This window comes from Gopherus flavomarginatus, chromosome 1 (assembly GCF_025201925.1).
Source record: "Gopherus flavomarginatus isolate rGopFla2 chromosome 1, rGopFla2.mat.asm, whole genome shotgun sequence".
Lineage (NCBI taxonomy): Eukaryota > Metazoa > Chordata > Testudines > Testudinidae > Gopherus > Gopherus flavomarginatus.
Window position 1 is genome coordinate 52,411,203 of NC_066617.1, and position 23,149 is coordinate 52,434,351.

Sequence of the window (23,149 nt, forward strand, 5' to 3'; positions counted from 1 at the left end):
CTTGGGGAGTTTAACATTACTCTACTTACTAGTAATATATAACTCCCTGCACAAAGGTTGTCCCTAATTCCTAAACACATTAAAAACACTTAATATAATGTACATTTTACTGCAACAGAAGAAAAAGTTAGCTCCCACATATAGCCTTATTAAAAAAAAGTATAATATCATGGAGTTAACACAAGCCTCGCTGAGTCAAATCTATTATAAACCAAAATCCCTAAAGTACCTAAAATGGCACAAATAATAGAATCTTGTAGGGTTAAAGCTACTGCAGAGATTGAAAAGTTGACCAGATACCTACTAGTCAGAGTACTAAGCCTGCCAGTCACAGGCAAATCTGAAACACTTGTGAGCACAAGTAAGGTCTATGGAGAACACCTCCAGTTCATCAGCTGCTGCGAAGCTTTCCAGAGTAGCAGCAGAGTGAAACCTTAGTTTCACTGCTACATACAGAGTTCTGAACAATAATGGTGAAACTGGCCCGAGGCTCATTAGTTTCATTCTGCTGCTGCAAATAAACAGCAACTGCAGACTGCTTTGTCTGAAAAATAAATCCTGAGGAAACCACCTTGCTGAATAACACTGGATTTTATTTTTTGATCTGTTACTTAAACATTGAAGAGATATGTCAATCTCAACTGCAACAAAAATATTGTGCAACTGCAGAATATTTAGTTCTAATTATGGTAATGTTGAAGGTGATTGTATGAAAGATCTTATATTTGAATAGCTGATCCCAATTTTTCACACTCAAATTGGTTTAAATCAAAGGTAAATCAACTGAAGTAACTTTTGCAGATAATTCAATCTGCAACAAAAAAGATTTCTGCATAAAATTGTGCCCTATATAATGGTATTTTTCCCCTTCTGGTAATAATTTCCTCAGTTACAAAGAAGCCAGGAAGAGTCAATGGATATTGAAATATATTCATACAAACCACACTATAGTCATACAAACCACACTAAACAGTGTCATTAAAAGAATCTTCGGTTTTGATCTGAGTTATTTTGACTGAGATCCAAACTTATTGGCACCAATATAAGAACCTTAATAGAAATGCTTAGTTCCCGGATGCCTACTATGATAGTCAAATGATGTTAAAGTAACATTCTAATATATATCTAGTTATAGGAGGCTCATTTTTAAATATGACTAACTTTGCTTTTCCAACATATCCTTATTTAAAATGAGTATGTATAAGTACATTTTTAAAGTAGTATTTGTACTATGTACCCTGAAATCTACACCCCTGCAACTGATGTATCAGAATGCCCTAGTTGTTAATATTCATTGATTGTGTAAATCGAAATGAACCCCAAAGTGTATTGAAATATTATGAAAAAGTAATTTTGACTCCTTTGCAGGAGCTACATCTTGGAACATGTGGTTCCAAATGAAAACCATTCCAACAATCACTTGCTAGAACTCCCACAACAGTTAGTACAAAGTCCTATGTTTTATGAAATAGTGAGAACACTTCTCACTAGTTGTTTTAGGCTTTTTATGTGGGGGGGGGGTGAGTTGAGGGCGGAGGGAGGTTAAGCAGGTATCAAGAGCAAGCTTGGCACAGTTAAATGTAGAGGGAGACAAGCAACTTTCTTTTGGATAAACGCTGGACAGTCTGAAAGGTTAGTGTGATAGGAACCGACAAAAGGTCCTCAGCAAAGAACAGATACTTAGAGTATCAGTAGTACTTGCTCAGGACTTCATTCAAAACTCACTGAAGTAAATGGGAGTTTTTCCACCAATTTCAAACAGCTTTGGCTCAAGTTCTAAAAGTCATTTTAATATAAGTGTGTAGTAGAGCAAATGCAAGAAAGGAAGAAGTTAGATTTTGAAAGTAACCTTCCTTCTCATCCTCGACATTTTTTTTAAGAAAAAAAACTCACAAAAACCACCATTAAGTTTTTCAGGGTTGGAAGTTTCTGCTCAAGAAAATCCCATTGCTGAAACATAAGAAGCTTTTTAAGCTGGAATCGAATGTTGCATAGCACTTTTTTTACTACACTATGCTCATCTATAGGGAATGTTCGGCCCCACAGTTTGAAGTACAACAAATCCACATAAAAAAGTTGGAAGCCTCATCTACACCTGTCTTAAATCATATAAGGGTGTGGGTCAGCATCCCACAGCATGTGTGTCTGCACATGGCCATACAAAATACCAGCAGAGACCCAAATCCATGGTGGACGTGTTAGACTGTAACCACAGACTCTCCTCTCTGGACTATTTCTCTCCACTAATTTTGCTACTTCCCGGCCCTCTGTATGTTTACTTTGAAGGCATGATCAGGATCCTAGTTATAAGAAATGCTAAACAAATATTTTTAAATAAACCACCTAGCAATTTTACAAGATATATATTTGTACTTGTTTAGATTTATTTTATGTCCTTTCCTGAGCAGCATTAATGTAGAATTTTCAGGAGAAAGTCAGCTACCACTTTACAGGTTAAACAAACCTTTAACAGTTTTACAAGACATTAGTCACCTAAAGACAGGGCTGCCTGAGGGGGGAGGCAAGTGGGGAATTTGCCCCACACGGGTCCCGCGAGCTCTGGCTTGGCGGTGGTCCGGGTCTTCGGTCAGCATTTTGGCGACGGAGGGGCCCTTCAGTTGCTCTGGGTCTTTGGCGGTGGGGGGCCCTTCAGTGCCGCTGAAGATGTGGAGCGACTGAGCCCACCACCACCGAAATGCCGCTGAAGACCCAGACCGCCGCTGAGTGAGTACAAGTGCTGCAGCTCCCCCGCTTTGCCCCAGGCCCCCTGAATCCTCTGGGCGGTCCTGCCTAAAGCAGAGTTGAACAACAAATATTTCTCAGTGAATTTCTCTCTCAGTAAAATTTCATTCCTAAGCAGAAAGATTTCCAAGGATTTATGACACTTTCTGTAAAACTTCTTGTGTGTTCACTATATCTTTCTAACTACTATTTTAGCAGTTAATGTACTGAGCACATCATCATAATATTAAAAGTAATTTAAATTCATTCAGCATTGATAACAAATGAGTTTAAATTAATTTTCTAGGTGAAAATATATCGTGATCTTTAGCTAAGTAGCATCCTTCTATTTCTAAACCGTTAGCACCCATATACTCTGTTAATTGGTTTTCAGCTGACAGTTATCTTTACAATAAGCCTACCAGTGCTCAATATCTTCTGTTACATTTACTGTGTTATGCACATGATCATCAGTATTTCTTTTCCTAATAGTATTGCCTCACTAAGTTTAAATATGTTGTTTTTACACAAAGATTATGAGAGCTTATTGATACAACAGAAGAACACAACACTTCATCAACTATGCATATCTCCAGTCTCTGCATACCTGACTGCATTAGGTCTTTTGCACTTCCATTTTTAGGTCATGCGAATATTGTAAGTACTGTAATGAAACCACAACCCTGTCTGTGCTTTCTCACACAGCAGTGCCTTGAATCATAAATATTTCAATTACTTTTTTCTTAACTCTAAAAAAAATACTAGCTTGCATTTTCCGTAAACTCTTCACTTTAATTTTACCTCTCTTTATCTTCAAAAGAACTCTGTACCTCTCTTGTGTCAGTTCAGGAAAGTGGTATTTAGAAGTGCACTAAGAAAAAAAATTAATCTTCACTTCAGGTACTACTAAGTACCTTTCAAAAGGCACATAAAGTCACTAATATCTTAAATGCTTAAATTTTATTAACTCAGAGGAGTCTAGGAACTAATTCATCGCTGTTATAAGTAAACAACTCCAGTGAACTGTGTTCTACCTGCTCACATCAACAATGATATTAGCCCCCATTTCATAAAATAAATATTTTACGCAATGATACAAATCATTATTTCCCTACTTAGAAGAGGTCATGGTCAAAATCATCTCATATGTAGTCACACACACAAGTTCTTAGATTTAGAAAATAAAACACACCTCCTTATTTTTCTTCTGTACATCTGAAGTCCCTCCATTTTTTTCAATCAACATTTATTCATCTCCTTGTTTTGCTACCTTGTGCAGTTGCTGGATTCTAAACAATCCCATGAGTTTTTCTGGCTCATGTCCATACACACTCCCCATCTCTTCCTTATTTTTGCCTTGTCACTTTCTCTTCCAAAGCTGTAGCAGCTTCCCACAAATAACCATGTTCAATTTCCTCTGAATTATTTTTACATGTTAAAACTGCAATTTCCAATTTAATTATAAAACAATGAAATGTCAACTACAGGCTTTATTACAAATGTATTAAACATAACTTTTTTATTTTTTTTTTACTGTTTGAATCAAATTCCAGAAGAATGCAGCGAGTCTTCTAAACTTTAGTAACGATAGTGACAAAAAGAAAAAGAAATAATTGAGATTCAACTTTGTTTATAGCTAGAATGAGGATTGACTGAATGACACAGGTTAATGGGATTCAGAGCATTTCACCTGTGGGATATTGTTCTAGTCACTCCTGGTGTTGGGGGGATTCAAAATCATCATCTGACAGCTCCTTAGTAATTCACTGTTTCAGAAAATTTTTGATAGCCTTTGGCCAGTTTTTAAAGTAGAGTCTCTCACCATCTGTATGCATACCTTGTTAGCAGCCTGTTAGTATGGAAACTGAACTGTCCCCTCACTCTTCCAGTTGGTCCCACTGCAGAAGCACAGCAGTATGGAATGCCTGCACAGTCATTCTCCTTCCTTCTATGGATCGAGACCACTGCTTTCATTTTGGTAAAATTCATATATAATACTACTAAGTTCATTTTTAAAAATACGAATGATTAAGTACACATCTAGTAAGTGTATTTTTAAATATATTACACATTTTGTTTCAGATCACAATAAAGGATTCACTCTGACTTGAAATGTTGTTTAAAACATTGCCGATTTTGGACCCAATCCAGCAGAAAAATATCTAACACTTTCTAGGCCTTAAGCTGCAGTATGCCAATCTTTCCAGGATGAATACTAGCCCACTGAGTGCCCAGAAGAGATGGACAAGCTCTGCAGACTAGATTTCTGGAGCTGCCAGGGTTAAAGAAGAGGAATTGGAGAAGAGAGAGGTGCTCATGGAAGCAAATTCTTCCTTTCTCACTCTGTTACTCCCTATCCTGGGACTGTGAAATGCTGGCAGCCATGGAGAGTTACTCCAGAAACGATTGAATTCACTCAGCTATGCAGCATCAAAAAGGCTAGCCTATGGATTGGCTTTAAAATTATAATCTTATAGTAGATAACTCTCCCAACCCCACCTGCAGTATCAGCACTGACAGTCATGAAGATCCCAGTAGTTTCAGGATATGCAATCACAAAGCTGCTTCAAATACTAGGGGGGGGTGCACAAAGCATCAGGAGCTGAAGAACAGACTAATTTTTCTCTATTACTAGGGAACAGCTTCCAAAAACGCTGAGCAGTGGTGCATCAGAAATCATATAGGGCCCATGAAATTTAAATTACAGAATTGTCCACAAAGCACACAGAAATAAGAATATAAACCAAATATATAATAAAATAAATAATACAAATAAAAACAAGATTAGTCACAGTAAAAATGCTATAAAGTCATGAAAAATGTCAGTTAAAAATGTACTCTTCCTTTAAAAAAAACTTAATAGATATCTGTCAAAAATACCGTTTACAGAAAGTCTAGAAAAAGCCTCATCTGCATCTTTCCACTCTCTCTAGTAATATGATGCATATTATACAAAATCTGTGAAATAATTTAAAAAAAAATCTTGAAATCATAGCTTTCCAATGGTATGAGGAAAATGTGTGCTTTTATCACAACAAAAGTTTACCATATAGCATTTTTAAAATATTGTAATTAAGGTCCCAATATTGTAACCAAAGTCATGATGCTGCAAAGATTTGTGCATGCACTTAATTTTATGCAATGGGAGTCGAACCACGGATGTGAATAGGACTACTAACAAGGCATTCATTTAAGCAGGATCAGGGCCCAAACCTCTTCTTATTTAAATATTATGGACCTGATCTGCTGGAGTAACTCCACTGCAGTCAATGGGCAGACTCATCCCATGGACACAAAAGAGAAGGCGGGAGGGGAAAGGGTAATGTCAATCTTCCTGTACTCCAGGGGGCAGCTGTACTGGAGAAGAGTAAAGTTCATCTCTCCTCACCCCAAGGAAAGGGTCTTTAAAAATCTGGTCAGAGTTGTAATTCAGGCCACTTTGGGGGCTGAACCAGCTGGTTTCAGTGTTCCCAGCAGTGAGGATTATGGGCCGTTTAAACTGCTGTGGCCTTGCTCCAGGTGGAGTTATTACTAATGACTCACCTAACTGGTTTTAGCCATAATAAATTGAACCCAACTGAGTTTGTAGGACCAATGTAATTAAGAGTAAAATCAGATCCAAAATTATTGAAAACATGAAGAAGTAACTTATTATTATGGAAAAATACACTTAATTATAAATCAAACTTTATAAGCAAAACTGTCTCCCTCTGGGATTATAAAATGTATCTAACTATATATATGTAACTGAAAATTAACAAAGCATACATGTAACTCTAATTCTTTAGGTTACTCTAGCTGGCTTTATGTACAGAATCTATTCTATTCAAGAGGGATCCATTGATATTATTGTTGATGCCTACATGGATTCTTGTGATAAAAAAATCATCCTGCAATAAAAGGAAATGCTATTTAATAACTCAAAAAAAATCTGTTTCTTTCTTTTGCACACACACGTACAAACACTTAAAAGCACCCACAGAGATACTGTCACATAGTAAGTCACTGTGCTCTAGAAACTCTGCGATGTCAGCACACATTCATTGCTCCTGAATGCACCAGGAAATTAATTAAAAATGTGTGATTATTAGCAATGGTTAGCTATGCTAGTACAACTGCAGCTAAGCACTGTGCCATTAAACTGAATGAATGGCTATACTCAAGGCACATTTGAAGTATGGTACACATGATCCAAGGGAAATAGCTCTGGCTTCTACAATAAGCTTTACCAACATATATATGTTTGTGTGCATGTGTGTATATATACAGCACCCTGCCTCTGTGTGTGTGTGAGTGAAGAGAAACACTCTCAAGCTCTGTCCTAGTTATAGAAAAGGCACCATCATTGCAAACTCCAGCAACCAGGAAAAAAACGAAAAGGAAAAAAAACAATCAGTCTGCATGTATTCGTATACCCATCCCTGGAACCACTTTGCTATTTATTAAAAAGGATTTAAAACACAGGTTGATATAATTTGTTCAATATTTTAGTTTAATATGCCTTAGAATCAGAATTCAGAGCGTTTTACTAAATGGATTCAAACATTGTCTAGTTTCACTACAACATCTGTACATAATTTGGTACCTACTGCTTAAACGTTATTTTGGAACATCAACCCAAACTACATCTTGGTGTACCAAGAGATGCCCCACCTGTAGACTACAAAGAGTCAGAGACTACCTTCACCTACTTCAGAGGTAATAGCACACAAAGGTTATCACTGCCAATTTTACATCTGGTCTCTCCCTTCTAACTATAAGGGTCCTGCACTTAAAATGCAGACCTAACTAACAAAAATGAATAAAGGAGAGAAGTAAAAACTAATACAAATCTACATCAATAAACATCTGCGTCTGACAGAAAGTAAAATCATATAAAAAGTTTATTCCAAAATGAAACGTTACTAACCAATTGAGAATCTGAAAAAAAAAGTGGCTATTATTAACTGATACCTTTTAAGCCTATGGCTCCTTAGCTTTTTGAGGTTGATTTAGCAGTTCTTAAAAAGTATAAATTTAAAACAAAACAAAACCTTACAAATTCTAGTAAGAAAATAAGCACTTCTAACCTGCTAAGCTCAAATATGAGAAAAGCCCCAAAATGAACAGTCTTAAAATATATTTCTGGAATCTGTATATTATAAATTAGATTAATAAATTTTGCATGTATAACTTTTTCTATCAACTCAGTCTTTCTAATGTCAATACTTTAATTTGGGTCAAAAATTAAGGGTGTCACTTCTACAAAGGGATAGTTGTGAGCTATGTGGTTGGTGTGAGAAAAAAAATGGGTAACTGACATTATTTCTAGCACCACTGTCCCAAAGTTTAAAAAGAGTAAACAGTTTCAGTGTACCAAAAATTAGCATTCCATTTTTGTAATCTAGTTTATAATATTTGTGTTTAACTGTGATTTACAATTTTCTCCACCAACAATCATCCCATGAGCATTTCTTAGTGACCTGTGTCCTAAATCACTTTCAGTTCATGCATGCAAATGACCTCTCCATGATTTAACTCACAGAGGAACATGATGAAGTGACTCACATCACTCTCTCTCTTTCGCACCTCTACTAGAATTAAACTACTCTAACGTTAAGTCTAGTAAAAGCTCTGAAGGGGAGAGACAAAATAATACTTTGCATTTAACAAACATTAATAAATAATCTTCATCCCTGTGAAACAGGCAGGTAGGTGGTATTACACTAATTTTGCAGATGAGCAACAGACAGAGAGGCTATGTTAACATTCCTAAATCCACACAGCAGAGCAGTACTAGGATCAGAACGCAAGAGTTCTTGGCTCTTGTCAGTCTGCTAGACCAGAATACCACTTTCCCATGCAACGCTGAATCAGATATATAGCCTCAAAAATGTGAATGGCAGTTTTTAATTCACTTAAAATCAGTCCAGAAAACAAGCAGAAAGTGGGCATAAAGTAAATTTTGTGATTACAGTTTTGTCACTTAAGAACATATCACTTTTCTAACTGATAAATCCATAATATAATTTATTTCAATGCTTTTTAACTGTAGAAATTCATTTAAACTGCATAAGCAACAAAAGAGAAATGTATGTTCTAAAATTTCAATATCTGAAGGATATGAAACCTGGAAATAAGTACAGTTGTGTACATTAGCTCTAGCACAAACATAACATAATCCATTTATTAATTAAAATATCTAGCTCTTATGTAGCACTTTTGATCTTCCGAGCACCCTATAAACATTAACTTGGCTGGTATTTAAAGGATGTCTGGTAATTTTATACAACTTTTCAGATAGTAGTAAGGCCCAAAACAAGATTTTCTTCCTTATATATGCATATACCTTACCAAAATAAATTAAGATTTCTGGGACAAAATTAAGAACCATTGGTGTTAAACTAAAAAAAAAAACAAAAAAAAACCAAGTGTGTATAAATTGTCATTGGCCTGCAACAGTTCAAGCTTATTCAGTGTTAAAGCCTAATGTAATGAGAGGCCTTGTTTCAAGCAACTATTAGCTGTTGATTATTACCAAAATTGGTTATAGTAGCAGATTATACATCACTTTAGATGTTAATAAATTGACTGGCATTCAGATTATTATACATATTTTGAAAAACACTTTATTTGAAACCCTCTTCCCTTCCCTCAAATGTTTACTGATTTGCGTACTTAGCTAAATAATTTAAATTCACAAAAATATCACACCACATTGTCACTTTGCACAACTATGTTAAAAATAGCAATATGCTACAAAGAGTTTATATTGCAATCTATGTAACCAATATGATCAACTGAATTTAGACATCAGGTGAAAACACACATTTTTTAAAAAAATCCTTTTTAGAACACTATGATGTGTACCTAACTCATATGGATTTAGTACAGCATCAAAGAATTGGGCTTAATGAGTAACCTTTATTTTCTTCATAGCAACATTACAACCAACTGTATCTTTTCCTTGACAGATTTAATTTACTTGGTACAGAAAAAACAAAAACAACTGCTAAAGCTCTTAAAGTTTATTTTAACTTCATTTTTCACATGATAACATGAGTATCCTCATGCAGTACGCAACTTCCCAGCTTCAAAATGTTAATCAAGTTACCAAAGGCCTGATCCAAAGCCCACTGAAGTCAATCAAAAGACTCCCACTTACTTCAGTAAGCTTTAAATCAGGCTCTAAAGCAGCAAAGGGATGCAATAAAACCCATTTGGAAAGTGAGTGTCTCTGTTTAAATATTTTTTAAAAGGCTCTTAAAAATGAAAATGCTCCCCAACTCTACATTACTGCATGTTCTGGCTTCTGTGACTCAACTTGCACTCTCTTCTTCTAGACAGAGTTGACACTAACTTTAAAATAGTCAGTTTAGGCATGTTTTTAGAAAGAACACTTAACAGATGGCAGTAACTGCACAAGACAGAACATCAGTGATTGTATATGGGGAGAAAATACACACAACGATAACTCTCTCAACCCTTGATCCAAATTGCTATCTTTTTCTCCCCATACAAGTTCAATGCTGAAAGCTCACCAATGTAATCAAGGGCTACCCTTTGTAATTGGTTCAGAATCTCTGAAAGTTTGTCTTTTGTATCAGTTACTAGGACCCTGACACAAATTTAACAGATGAGCACAGGAACAGACAAAAATGTCTACACCTTCATCACTGTAGTTCAAATATGTGGCAAATTGACTACTGCAAGTTTCAAACTTAGACCCTGAGCTATATTTTGCATTCAGTTTTTCAGAAAGATCTAATTTCATGTTTACATTCATGCATATGCTCAAAAGAATTTTTAGTTGTGGGAAAGCCCAAAAAACTTGAGCAAAAGGGAGTTAACATTTGCTCTTTTCTTCCCCTTCCTGTCCTTACACTCATAACTTTAAAAAACAAAGCCCAACATGCCTTACAGCCATTTACTCAGGATCTCAAAGTCCTCAGAATAAAACTTTCACAAGTTTCTAGGTCTCTGACTATTCCTGAATTTCAAGAATGAATTTCAGGAGAATGCTCCCACAACAAACTATGAACTGTGCCTCAGGAATTTCATTATTATTTATTAATTTAATTAATAATAATAAATAACATTATTTATTAATCTATTGTTTTAGGCTAACATGTTTTGTTGCTGTTCCAGGTTAACACTGATCCGCCAAGCACATTCAAAAGGCATTGCGAAGGTGAAGGAGGAGGAGACCCAAGAGCGGTAGCGGTAACTGCTTGTGCAGGAAAGATCAATGAGATGCAATAACTCGCCCTGGCCAGAGAGGGTGGATGGCAAACACCTTCCTCAAACACTGCACGTGCAGCTCGTGGGAAGAAGAGGGCTCAGTTAATAGTGCTGGATCTGGCTGACTGCAGGATCAATGTCATAGCAGGTCCCTCTTCCCCCCCCCCCCTTTGCACGCTGCACCTATGGACACAGAGGGAGAGAGATTGAAGGTGTTTCTCCCTCATACACATCTCAAAAAGGAGAAACGTGACACGTTTCTTCACCAGGAAAGCATGCTTCCATAATGTTCCAAAACCAAAAAGAAAGGGGAGACCAACAAGCCCCCTCACTCTGAAATCTCGCTCCCCAACATCTTCCCAGGATGAAGGGAGGATATTTCATTGTAACGCATTTTCTTTATTATCCATCCAAACTAAAAGTTGTGGTGGGGCTTGTGAAAAGAAAACTCCGGCTTGCAACAGGCGCTTCTAAAACACAGCCGAAGTTTGGTAGCTTGCAGCACCATTTCCGAAATACCAAATTAACGGCAGAGCACCAACTTGATCATTCAAACTTTGTGTGTTTCAAGCGATAGATGCTATAGCCGGGAGGACTAAGGGGAGGGAAGTAAATATCTCGGTGTCTGCATCGCACTTTTAAACGTATTCGCTCTATTAAGGCAAAATTTTAAACACATTTCAAACTCTAATGTATGGAAACAAGCGCATACCAATTAGCCCCCATCCCCCAGCTTGCCCTCCACCCCCAGCCTCTCCGAGTTACAATTTTTTAAAGGGACAAGCGGTACCAGACGCCAAGAACAAATCTGACACATGTCACATTTGTACCCACCATGCTCAGAGCCGCGGGAGCTAAACTTTCTTGTAGCAGCAAGTAGAGGAGGAGGGGGGAGGGAAGGGGAGAATGAAAGTAACAAGTCAAAGAGGAGACTTGGGGTGGGAGGGGGAATGAAACTTACCAAAAGGAGACACTGGGTACAGCGTCCCGAGGAGCGGCCACCGAGAGAGCAGCTGAACTAGCCCCCCCACAAACACATACATACAAAGTCTTTGCAGGAGGAGCGGCGGTGGCTGCCGGGACGCGCGAGCAGAGACACAGCAGGCGAGGGGAGGATTAGACTGCAACAACAAGCGGCAGCAGCATCAATAAATGGGCTGGATATTCCTCCGCAGGCGGCGCTGGGGCTCTGAGCCCCGGGTAGGGGCAGCAGCAGAGGCAGGCTGGGGAGCAGCAGCCCCAGCGCAGTGTCTCGCGCTTTCTCGGAGGCTCGCGCTGTCTCTCGCGCGCTCCCTCCCCCCTGTGTGTGTGTGTGGGTCTGGCTCTGTGCGAAGCGTGTGTGTTTTTTGCTGGGAAGGGAACAACAACAACAAAACGGTGCCCCCACCGACTCCTCTTTGTGGGAAGGGGAGTGAGGGCTCACATGATCGCGAAGTGGCCTGCACAGGAGTGGTAATAATGGGGGGTGGGGGGGTTGCAACAACAAAAAGTGCAGAGGGACCAGCTTGGCAGTGCCCCCGCTGCTCTTCCCCTGCGCCTCCCTCCAGGGCAGGGAGACTCCCTCGCGGAGCAGGATATTGTTGGGAGTCGCTGTAAAGCGTCCTGCTTGACGTCAAGTCCACCTGCTATGTCAACAAACGAGGGGAGAAGTTGTTTGCTCTCGTCCGTTCCCCCCACCCCCCTTAGACACAACGAGTTTAGCAGACGGGGAGGAAACAAAGCCTGGTGTTGTGCGGCCAGTGCCGAGGGGCCGGGGCTTTCGCGGCAGTCCTCGCAGAGCAGCCGGCGAATAAAGGCAGAGCCGCTGGCCAAGGCAGCTGGGGAGTCCGGCGGCTGGGAAGGGCAAAGCGCCTAGAAGGGCTCCCGAGAAAGCGGGGCGGCTGGGTAGGGAGGACTGGGCAGGGACTTTGGTGGGATTTACAGCAGGGGGCGAGTCTCCCCCTCCCCCCCGCGCAGAGTTTTGGGAGTTTGGGTGCAAAGGACACTTGGCTTTGCCATCACCGTGTAAACTCCCCGCCGCTTTAGCCGGGGGGGGGACCCAGGCTGATTGCGAAGAAACGCTCGGGCCCAACTCCGCCTCATTTGCACACAGGCCCCTGCAGCTCCGTGCGGTGCAGCGGGAGAAGGTGACAGCTGAGCAGGGCTCGACCCGCGCGGGTGTCTGCCCCCGGGGTGCCGCTTCACGCACCGCACGACGTATTGCGGAGGCAGGTTGAGCTGCAGCCCGCGCACGCTGCAGGTTTCCTGGGCGCCCTTTAGCCTTGCTTGTTCCCCAGTGCGGCGAGGGGGTGGAGGCGGCCGCTGGAGTAGCGGGGCGAAGCTGGCGGCGGCGCTCAGGCCAGAGGCGCTAGCTCTCTGCCTTGCACTCTCCCAGCAAGGGGCAGCCCCGCTTCTCCCCTCCGCTCTAACGCGCACGGCGCCCTTTGCACTAGCAGCAGGGCCGCAATCGCTTTAATTTCCTCTCGCTCAGCAGCAGCCTTCTCGCTATCTAGCACGATTGCTGCTCCCCAGCCTGTGGGCTGATGTCCTAGGGCCATGCTTTGGGGGAGAAGAGAGCACGGGCACCAAACGTCTCATGGCTGGCTGCTGGGAAGCCCCCACCCCAGCCCGTAGTTTGCAATGGAAACCAGCTGCTAACTCTAACCTTTCGGCTGGCAACAATTAAGTGAAGAAGATGCGTTGACTTCTGTATGTGAGCGCCGCAAAGCACGTGCCCGGCCCTTCCCTGAAGCCGGGACACACAACAGCCTTTGCTATTTACACACCCGACCCTCGTCTTTCAAACTCATCACCAGTTTGAGCCAAACTTCAGGCTTCTCCCGCTCTCTGTAAACACGCATTACGGCTCCTACTGAAATCCTTTTAATTAACGAGCACGAGAGGCACGGAAAGCAGAAACAGGAGAAAATTATTCTATCCTGGGCTTACAATGCTTAGACTTCCTCTTTTCTATATCATTTGATCGCACACATTAAATGTTATGGCAGGGTTCCTAGATAAACACCGAAGGAAGGTAAATCCGAAATAGAAGAGTGCAGTGTATGTGGTTTTTAGTGAGAACTCACCTAATCAAAGCGCCACAACCTCGACCTTACATTTTCCATGTAATTTGGAATTAAAAAGGCTCTTCTGTATTCATTGAAGACCTGAATTAAAAGTGATTATCACTCAGAATTAACATAAACTGAATTACAAAAAAAAACTTCGCTCGTTGGTGTACTGAGCAAATTGAAAGATTAGCTGGTTGCCGAGCCATACGTTGGGCTCATGAATTAATGTTGCAGAGCGCTCAGAAACTGACAGGGTTGTGAGGTTTTTTTTTAAAGGGAGATTTCTCACCCACACTTCAGCTTGCTTTTCTCTTTCTCGCTTGCTTTTAGGTGAAACGGGGAAGAATGCAGCTATCGCGGGGGTGGAGTTAGGATAAACTTTTACATCTAGCAGCTGAGGTTTCCGGGAAGACTGCGGGGGGCGAGGTGGTGGCGGGGGGCGCTCGCGAAATAATTGCTCACACTTCGGCAAAGGTTGCAGTTCTGCGAGGTGTAATCGCTCCTGTCTGTGAAAGCTGCGAGTGCCGATAAAATGCACAGAGTAAAACTTGCGTGCGCGGGTAAGATGGTGTGTGTGTGTGCGCAGGGCAGAAAGGCAGTTCTTTTACTGCAGTTGGTAATTTGCAGCGGGTGGCTAAAAAAGTAGGATCAGCTCCCTGTCCATCCCCCCACCAGACCGCGGCCGCCGCCGCGTGTGTAAGAGAAAGGGAGAGGTGTAGACTACAGGTTTGGATGGGAGCTGAGCTCTACTCCTCAGATTCCTAAGTCTCAGCCAATGGGGTTTGATCGGGTTCGAGAGGTGAAAGTTCAGCCCAAGGGCACACACGCTCGCTGCTGTTGCCCGCCACTGCCAAAGGCAGAGGGGTGGTTGCTGATGGGTGGCTATAAAATATATGTATTTGCTCCATACAACTATCTTGCCCCCTCCCGCCCCTTAATTGCACAGTTACCAATAAAGCCTGCGTGCTTTATCTCACATTAGTTTGTTAGCAGACGCACTGCGAGTAGTTTTAATTGGACGCGTCCTGATGCCGGGAGACCCCAGCAATCCAGAACAAAGTTTCTATGAACACCTGACTGCTGAAGCCCGGCCAACAACGAATGCTCTCGTTCTCCAGACAACTCTCGACAGCCTTCCAACGAAATAACACACAGTGAAGGAGAGCAGCAAACGTGCTGCTAGGATGCAGCCTGTGAGGGCTGAAAGGGCACAGGTACAGCACCCTCTCCCCGTTTCTGCCCCTTGGCCGGCCAAGGGCATGCAGGAAAACACGATCTTAACAAAAGGTGACTTTGCCCGAAAGTCTGTCACTAAGCGTGTCAAAACACAGTTGCAGAGAGAAATGCTTTGCCATGGGATTGTTTGAAAGAGGATCCATACGACAAACAAAAACAGACGAACGGTTCTGGCTGGCGCCCAGCCAGCGGTCAAGTTCGTTTCACGTGTTCCCTGCCAGCGCTTCTTGCCTGAAAGTAAACATCCCAAGTGAGAAACCTGAGCGGACTGACCCCACGGAAAGGAAAGGGAAGGAAAATCCATCCAAGATACTCAGTATCTCCTTCTTTCCAGACCTGTCCCAAATCTCACTCCTTTGGAATGAGACTCCTCGTTTTGTGTTAGTTTTTGGCGGTATTTACACTGCCTTCTCTATGATGGACTGCGTTCTGTTTCAAGGAGGTTTTAAATCTCACTACTTCAAATTGTCACCGTCTGAGAGCCTCTTTCTAGTGGGTAATAATACATGGGGGTACAATACAACGCTCAGCTGCTTAAATTGTTTAGCATTATTAGTGTCTGAATGGCGTGTAAGTCTTTATAAAAAAAACTTAGAGCTAAGCAGACACACTTTTCAGTTTTTTAAGCGATGCGATTATTAAGCCTCAAAATTATAGCTTGGCTTGCTAATGAAAAAGACTAATACGTTGCATTTGTTCCTTTTACGGTTTGAGATTTCATCTGCACAATTGCAATGTATTTCTTTCTTCAAATAAACCACTTTCAAACGTCTTTCTTTCATTAATTTAATGTATTTTTCCTTGCAACTGGCAGATAGGTGAATATCAGATTGCCATGTTCCATTATGATTGTTTATAAAGGGAACACGAAAACAATAAACAGGCTGCTCTTCTAAATGGGTTTATTCTCTCCCCACCCCACCCATTGTTCCAGAGACAGTTCGGGAAGAGAAAAAAAAAATACAATTTTAAACCGAAGTCAAATAAAGGAGAACATATAATATCAAAGCGAAAGGAGAGGTTGCAAAATTGGTGGAGTTACACCACCATCTGTCGTTAAGTCTCGGGACTACAAAACTTCGGACTTACAATAAATCTTAATGAGAACTGGCATTCTCCCCCGTACCCCCCACCCTCCTAGAAATTATGCACCATTTTAGGATCGGTTTTCTGGTATTGATCATCTAACAACAGTTTGAATCTTATAAGTGAACGTGTGTAGGTTTCAGATGCCTATTAGGAAGCATATGTTCATTGCCAGTTATCATTACTTCTTTCTGAAAAAAAGAAGGGAGTATTTTCCACACCTGATGGCCTCCAAACAATGCCTTTCAAAACGAACAATCATCCAGACTTGGAGATATTTCCTCTAAGCCTATTATAACTGCTTTTATGAAAAATGAGGCTCCAGCAGCTAGACTAGACACCAAGTGTGTGAATTAGTTCATCCCATCATGCAACCCTGTTCCATGCTGTGCCTGGTTGAAGTATGTGTAAATCTGCTATATTCTAGGCAACTGTTCCAGTAGAGAGGTGTATGTAAAAATAAACACGCTGAAATAATACCTAAAGATGCAGTAAGATTAATGAACCTGGACATAACAGAAAGTGGTATAACCCAGTGCTGTGGAAACTGTATTGTTATATGAAACCAGACAATGATTTGATGCTGCTGAATACAGATGTCACCATAAAGGTTCTCCATCAAGCTCCAGCTCTTTTTAGGTCTGTTAGTAAGTCCTTAAATTACAGAGTTCCCATTTACCATAACTACTGGCAAAAAAGAGAGGACCTAGTTCCTTTAGCATCCTCTGTTGCAGGGGTATTTTGTAATTCAGAGGTATATTACTACTCAAGGGAAGGTAGAAGACAACACTTGAGCAGAGGCCAAAGTAGTACTTAATTTTTGTTGTAGTTCTTTTTTAATCAGACTTACAGTCATTTTATCACCGTAGCTATTTTTCCATCTGCCTTAAAATAGGAAGTAGTGAGCCAAGAATGGCAATCTGTATCCATATTAATGGATAAAGTAAAATCAACTGCAGAATTTAAGTTTGTGTTTCTCCAACTGTGGAAAGTCTCAGCCCAATGCCATGTATTCAGCCTGACATTTTGCAGGTGTACATCATCCTTGTACTGTAATTAGTTTTAGCTACCTTCTGGGTGCTTTGGATTCTTTTAAGTGAGTATGACAGTTTAATAGATTCATGTAAATCCTGTTTCCCAATCTAGTTTCTTGACAAACTGATAAAGTAAGTTTACCATATGTCTGGGATAAATGTTGATGCTTAGTGTGATGGTTTCACTTTCAGCTTGACATCTCCAAAAAAAGTCAGTTTCATCTAGAGACTCCCACTTTTTATGAAACATTATCTTGAAGGAGAGAAATATTTTGAGCATGCCTTTTTCCACCACATTATTTACCAATGTTCAGAAACAATCACATTTATATCTTCATCATAAACAACTGAGCTCTTCAGGTTAGTATCAAAAGCTAAGATTTCTGAATGGCCCGCGAGATGTTTGATACTTAACCGACCACAGGAGATCCAGTGGTATTTGCTCCAGTTTGGCAGACAACTAGCCGATCAGAAATGATGAATTATAGATCTTATAGGCAAGTCTGGCAAAAACTTGGATGTCTAACAATTAAACTTTTTCAGTATTTGTATTTTTTATAATTCTAGATCTGTCTTAATATGATTTCATTTTGAGATAATAAAGGCAACAACAAATTGCTAATCAAATAATTAGTGTTGGTAGGGAAAAAAAACAACATATGGACAGCAGATAGTTTGCTCAAAGCCATCATCAAGGAGCAATACTTTGTCCCTACAGGTAAAAGTCACGACCAGCTCTAGGTTTTTTGCTGCCTCAAGCAAAAAAATATTTGGCAGCCCGCACCCCAGCCCTGGGCTCCCCCCACACCTGCACCCCCTGCCACCCCAGCTCTAGGCCTCCTCCGACCCGCATCCCCCTGCCGCCCCAGCCCTGGGCTCTCCTCCCCCGACTGGCACCCCCCTGCCATCCCAGCCCTGGGCTCTCCCCCCCCCAACCCACACCCCTTGCCGCCACAGCCCTGGGCTCTCCTCCCACACACACCCCGTGCTGCCCCAGCTCTGGGCTCTCTCCCCCCCACCCGCACCCCCCTGCCACTCTAGTCCTGGGCTCTCCCCCCCCGACCCGCACCCCCTGCCCTCCCAACCCTGGGCTCTGCCCCCTCCACCTGCACCCCATGCCACCCCAGCCCTGCGCTCTCCCCGCCCACCTGCACACTCCTGCCCCAGCCCTGGGTCACTGGTAACTTGCTCCTAGGGCAGGTTATTCACCAGGAATTTTGGATGTGCACAGAACACAGACAGAATTGGTTCCCATATGGTTACAGAACTGCAGTAAAGTGGAACAATTTTCAGCGTGTGTGATTGCAGGATATCTGGATGCATATTATAAGATTGTCCTCCATAAATAAGGAAAAGTTGAGGTGCCTTTATTATTCTTTTATTCCACTCTTTGTTTCTATGGGAAATTTGCCAATGCAATATCACTGTCTTCCTTTTAAACAAATAAAACTGAAAAAAAAAATTAAAAAAGGCAAGAGCTATTGAAAATAGCAATTCCAGTCCTAAAAAACCACTGGGAAGCATTTCTTGCTCAATTTTATCCTAGTTTTTCTACAGCAAATTACAGTGGATCAGTATATTTGATTTGGGAGAAAAGAAGTAACAGCTGCCTAAATTGAGCTTGAGCACTCCTGAATTTTGAGGGTGTTCAAATCTGGAAGGCAGGTGCTAGATTCCCTTTCTGAATATTAGCTAAATTTGGAAAGGAAAAGTCAATTTCTGCTTCCATGGCTCAGAAGTGGAAATCCTCCTAAGTGCCTGGTACTGTATCTAAAGCTGCCCAGGTCCAGAGCCTCCCCTTCCTTACTTTTCATTTTAAATTCTAGTGGGATCCACATACCTCCCTTGCTAGGCTTCAGATAGAGAGGGGCACTGTCCATTTAGTCCACCCAATTCCTCCTTTGGGGGCTGCAAGGTGAGGTCACACCAGTATCCCTAATCCAGTCTGGGGATGTCTTTTGAAGGGGATATCTGGGCCAAAGCCTTCTACTCCTTGGGCACTCTTGTTCCCCATTCACAGCAGTGAGCTCTCCATGCACATCAAGCTGCAGCATGAGGTTTCAGCTACCATACTCCCTCCCCCTCCCTTTCCTGTTGATAGCAGCCAAGGAAATGCTGGGAAATGTAGTTATTTCCCTGCTCCAGGGCTGGCTCTATAGGCAGGGAACTAACCAAGGAACTACAGCTCCCAGGGCCCCCTGTTGGTTCTCAGTTCCCGGGCTGGATCCCTACCAGCTGCCACCCCTGCAGATGGGCTGCCCCAAACAGCTGCTTGCTTTGCTGGTGCCTAGAGCCACCCTTGCTCCAAAGCTCCACCAGGTTTTTGCCTTGTACCCTCAGACCCAAAACCCCTGGAAGAGCATTCCTCAGCAGTGTCCAGCACCTACCACTGAACACACAGAAATTACCAAGTCTGCTGTCTCCAAAGAGACAGTATGCACACCAGTCTGCTACCTCAGCTGTGGAGACACACTTTAGTATTACAATACTAAGAAGAGCTTATAGTCAAATCAAGAATTACTTTATTAGTAAAGAACAGAGATTTAAGTGATCGTAGGCAAAGATAATAGAAACAGTAACAGATATAGTTACAAGAAATATTTTACTTCTACAAGACTAGAACTTAACTTTAGCAACTTAATCTGACCTAAAACAATCTCTCACCTAAAACTTTTCTGTAGAGCATGCTGGGGTCATACTAGAGTCCATATTTTCATGATTTCCTTATGACCACAGAGGTTTTTTTCAGTAAATGGATAAACACCATGTCTTTTCCGCCTGTTCTTATAGTCCAGTACACCTTTGAAATGTATCCTTTGAAACGTACCACCAAAGTCCCTCTCTCCTATTGTTTGTTCTCCCAAGTGTAATTGCCATGCTGTCTATGTTGATCTGATAATTAGCTTTTCCTGTTGCCTCAATATGCAAATATAACCTCCATAGTCTTTGGCTAACCCTGCTTAATTTACTTTAGACACAAGGAGATAACTATCTCCCCTCCTATCTGGAAGCAAACCTGTTTTTCCCTTCGTCTGGTTACGGACCTTAAAGTATAATATCAGTAAGAATCTATAATTCCTCCTGTAGTGTTGTTAGTACACTTCACAATATTAGTTACCAGTGTACTATACATTTTCATTTGATACCTTACATAACATTCTTTATAGATATGCCATGACACAATGTTAGGCGTAGTGAGTTTGTTAGACTGGATAGGAGTTGCTGTTACATGACAGAGAACCTTTGCCAGTGGTCACTGGGGGGCTCCTAGAGCATATGAGGCCCGTGAAGTGTTTTGCACAAAGAAAGGGATGAATCTTCTCTTCCCCCTCCCTTGTGGTCAGACAGGCATGGAATTGACTTTTACATGTTCTGCAGGAGGCTTGAAGTCCCACTTAACCACAACAGCAACCTAAAGAGCAACACATGCCTCATTGTCCTGTTCCAATATACCCACTACTGCATCTGACACTGATGGATAAGCAAATGCTGTAGTGGGATTTTTCTCCTAAAATGATCAGCAATGAAACTGTTAACTCTAATAAAAAAGGGGAGGGTGAAAAGGAGGAACAAACGAACACTCAATCAGGATGCTGAGAACAAAATTAATCAGGACACCAAAGGATGTGAAAAGAAGAAAATGTTTAATTGCCTATATAACAATTCTAAGAGCCTGGGTAACAAACGAGGAATTGAAATTGCTCATTTATGAGCATAACTTTGACCTAGTTGGTATTACTGAAACCTGGTGGTAAGATGCACATGATTGGAATGTTAAAATCAATGGTTAATACCTATTCAGGAAGGCTTAAGTGGGCAAAAAGGGAGGGAATGTCATTCTATGTCAAAAATAGCATTACCTGTTTCTGAGTCACTGACAACTCAGAAGCAAATGATCTTGAATGCTTATGAATCAATGTCCTAACAGATAAAGCACATGATGGGGTTCACATGTCTGCAAATCACACTAAGGAACAGGCTGACCAGCTCCTTAAGCACATATCTATATTTATAGGGGGAAAAAAGCTGCGTTTTTATGGAGGACTTCAATCTGAGTGACACATATTGGAGGTCTCATGCTGCCAGTCCCCATAATTTCTAAATATTACGGATGACAATTTCCTAACTCAAAAAGTGTTGATTCCAACATGAGAGAATTCTATATTGGACCTCATCTTGACAGATAAGGAGGGACTGATCACAGAACTAAAAAATAGTGGTATCATAGGGCATGTCTACAGTTACCTCCAGAGCGATTGATCCAGCAGGGGTTGATTTATCGTGTCTACTGAAGATGCAGTAAATCGACCGATGAGTGCTCTCCTGTTGACTCTGGTACTCCACCAGAGCAGGAGGTGCAGGCGGAGTCAGTGGGGGAGCATCAGCAGTCGACGTGAAGACACTGCAGTAAGTAGATCTAAGTACGTCGACTTCAGCTACGTTATTCATGTAGCTGAAGTTGCATAACTTAGATCGATTTCCCTCCTGCCTCAGTGTAGAACAGGCATTAAGTACAAGGGATCATGACTTTTTAAAATTTGTTATGTACAAACAGAATAAAGTCCAAACCAGGCAAAAAACCAACAAAGCTTGGTGCTTTAAAAGGGCCAATTTCACAAAGTTGAAAATAACTATGAGCAAATCAAATGGGAGAAACAATTTAATCTGAAAAATGTGAATGATGGTTGGGAATTATTTCAGAACATTTTACCAAATTCCAGAAAAGCCCCAGTCCCACAAATGAGAAAGAAAGTACGCTCATTAAAAAAACAACGTGTCTTTGAGGAGAAGTGAAAGCAGCTATAAAATATATATATAACAAATGAAAGAAAGGAAGGATAAGGCCACACTGCCCTTTAAAACTTATTGAATGACAGCTTTCTGTTGCTTGGGCAGTCCTCTGGAGTGGAGTGGTTGGGTGCCCGGAGGCCCCCTCCCCACATTCTTGGGTGTCTGGGTGAGGAGGCTATGGAACTTGGGGAGGGGGGTGGTTGGTTACACAGAGGCTGTAACGGCAGTCTCTGCTCATGCTAACTTTCCTGAACCTCAGCCATACACCAGAGCATATCCGTTTGTTCCTTCAGTAGCCTCACCATTGCCTCTTGCCTTCCATCAGCAAGCAAGCCACCTATCATCTTCAGCCCGCCACCTGTCCTCGCATTCATATTGTGTTTTCCTGGACTCTGACATTGTCTGCCTCCACACATTCTGCTGTACTCTTTCAGTGTGGGAGGACTGCATGAGCTCAGAGAACATTTCATCATGAGTGCGTTTTTTTCACCTTCTAATCTTTGCTAGCCTGGGAAGGAGAAGATAGTGTGAGTGTTGAAACATTTGCAGCTGGTGCAAGAAAAATAGGGAGAGTGGTAGTTAAAATGACACATTTTAGAGAACAATGGGTATACTCTTTCACGGTAAACCTTGCTGTTAACATTACATAGCACATGTGTTTTCAGTACAAGGTCGCATTTTGCCTCTTATTGAAGGTATGCCAGTTTGGTGTGAGAGATCACTCCCACAGGGCCAGGCAACAGAATTTGGCTTGCAGGCAGCCATGATAAGACCCAGTCTTTTGGCTTCTTTAACCTTCATAACACGTGGGAATGGTTTCAAACAGCAGTGCCCTCATTTCCCATACCAAGCAGCTGTTGGGTTGGCCATTTAAAATGGGTTGGCAATTTAAAAAGAGGGGCTGCAGTTTTTAGGTTAAAATGCAGCACAAACCCAACTAACCTCCCCCCCGCCCGCTCCACCCACACCGACACACAATTCTCTGGGATGATCACTTCACTCCTTCCCCCA

General features: G+C 41.6%; 1 protein-coding gene across 8 annotated transcripts in view; it reads right to left on the reverse strand.

The window, feature by feature from the left end:
* Positions 1 to 23,149, reverse strand: part of FOXP2 (forkhead box P2) — a 674,789-nt gene that overhangs the window by 639,700 nt on the left and 11,940 nt on the right. For 7 of the 8 annotated variants that reach the window (XM_050936176.1, XM_050936175.1, XM_050936164.1 and 4 more), the window contains exon 1: positions 11,903 to 12,151. The exons of the other annotated variant lie outside the window; for it this stretch is intronic. The gene's annotated coding sequence lies outside the window, so the exon portion shown is untranslated. Of the gene's footprint in view, positions 1 to 11,902; positions 12,152 to 23,149 lie in introns of those variants that run through there. 8 annotated transcript variants of the gene reach the window in all.